Raw genomic sequence first — 2,500 nt, 5'->3', positions numbered from 1 at the left:
GATGGGAACATCTTAGACGAGTATGGGGATGTATCCCACTACAAGGGCCATTCATGCCACATCATATGGCAAACTGATGGGAACATCTTAGACGAGTATGGTGATATATGGTAAATAAAAACTTGAAAAAAACTTAAAAAAAATAAGCACGTCATCGAACGATCAAGTCGTTCGAGACGTGCTATACAGTCCTAGTACGATACCTCCACTAGGTCATGTACTATCCACGGGACCGATTACCAGAGTAGAATCAGTTGGCAAGAGACATAGAATGTCGCACTATACCACTATATGGTATAGTGATATAGTGCGAAAAGTTTTACTGTCAGTGCTGAAAAAATTCGTTATCACAATGGTGACTCGAGCTTACATTGAGACAACACATATATCATCGTCCACCCAACGACGATTGTCGCTAATTGAATCATAACAAGTATCATGACTGCCGAACCCTTTCAGTATCATTGGAAATTGATTTCATGAAAATGTAAACAAAAGTTATCCCCCTATCACCCGGCGATGAGCCAGTGATAGACGACAATATTTGTCTCATTCGACATTCAGTTGAGCATCAACGGTATCATATTCATTCCTGAGAATCATCGTCAACCGGGTCGATTGGGCCCTTCCAATCATACGCAGTTCCCAGCGCCCTGGAGAATAAGTCTTTGTTTAATTTAATAAGTAAAATGTTTTCCAACGTATCTTTCCCAAGGCCAGTGCGTTGATTAGAGAGAACCAAGGCAAGGGCACTGAAAGACCGTTCAACAGAGACTTGGTTCGATGGTGTGGATAGTACAACCATTGCTACTGCATATATCTCTGGGTGCGTAGTCTTACGGCGCAACCAATGGTCCCACACGTTGTAGTTATGTTTTTGGCGTGGCTCTAGGTCCAAAGACTTAACTTGTTGAAGAAACCCGGTCTCGCAACCAAGATTCACGGATTCACCAAACATTTGCGTAAGATACTGATCAAAATCATCGGTAGACTCTGACGATTCTCTACTTGTACTAGCCGGTGTTTTACCCAGTTGGCAGATACGTTCCCATGTATCGACTATGTATTGCTGAATTTTATCTTTTTCCTCAGCCGTGAATATTTTAGAACCTCGATAGTTGAACCTTGGATCCAGGTATAATGCCATCTGAACCGCCTTCAATTGGCGCAAAATGTTCAATCTATTGTTCAACGACCGAAGTAAATGGGGACTGAAAGAGTTTTCGCGAACTTTCTGTACCTCACTCGTTGCCATCAGCCATGCCATATAGAAGTCAGATAACGACACGTGCTTCTCTTGCATTTGCTTTGTGCAGATGTACAACGGCTTAAACGTATCATAGTAATGCTCAATGAACGACCATTGATTGGAAAGGTCTAGTTCGGGAAAATTATCGGCCAACTGGTTAAAAAACCTTTTTTGGTGTACGAACGATTCCATCATTTTGAATATACCACCCCATCGTGTCCTACTCCAGACGGGTGGGTATGAAGCATCGTAGCTTTCAAACTCTGACCGGTACTTCACCAGCTTACATTTTCTAGCAACAGCAGTGATGGCTCGGATAGACTCATCGGATTTATCAACAACATCCAGTATTGCAAGCTGTAAGGTATGCACGGCACATCTCACAAGAGTAATCCTTTCGGACAGTTCATTGGCCAGTTCAGCAGTAACGTTTCGTTCACACTGTTTATCATCCTCTATCACATCCGACTCATCCAGCTCATCTATGTTCGTACCATCAGCCTGCTGCTCTGTAGGCATTACGTACGTATCATTGTTTAATTTTCTAACCGTTGCCACCATATTAGCCCCATTGTCGCATGTCACGGAAAATATGTTCTCAAGAGATAGCCCATAGTCGGCCAAAGTATCCATAACTTTTGATTTCAAGAACACCGCTGTTTGACTTTCTTTGATTTCGATCATACCAAGGGTACGAATGACCACCTGCTCGTCTAGGGCATACTGTACATTGATGCCTAAGATATGGCGATTGTGTCGGGCAGCAGAATCTATTTTCAAGCAGACGAGCTTGCCTTTCATCTCATCTATCAACATTTCTTTTAGACGACAGGCAGTCTTCGAGAGATGACATTTCATTGTGACACGGTTCAAAGTGCACCCAAGAGTCGTTGTAATCGGTTTCAGTAAGTCTTTGAAGCCTTCCCACTCGAAGCAGGAAATAGGAAGATGATGGAAGGTCGTCAGCTTAACTGCTGACGCAATTAGTAACTGCCGGTCAATAGCTATCAAACGCTTAGGAATTACTCTTTCCTTCTTCTCCATTGGATAGGCAATTGTAAGGAGATTGTTTGCACATGCACGTTCCGTATGTACGGTACGAAAGTGACGGATGAAGTTGCCAGGGGCAAATCTACTCTGGACGTATGGACATCCTGACGCGGGATCGATGTTGCAGATAGCTTTATCGCCCTGTCTTACTACCAATGACGACGCAATGTCCGTCAGTGACCGCTGCAGCTTATTGCGGTC

The sequence above is a fragment of the Malaya genurostris genome, chromosome 2 (genome assembly GCF_030247185.1).
Source record: "Malaya genurostris strain Urasoe2022 chromosome 2, Malgen_1.1, whole genome shotgun sequence".
In the NCBI taxonomy this organism is placed as follows: domain Eukaryota; kingdom Metazoa; phylum Arthropoda; class Insecta; order Diptera; family Culicidae; genus Malaya; species Malaya genurostris.
Note: the sequence above shows the minus strand (reverse complement) of the source record.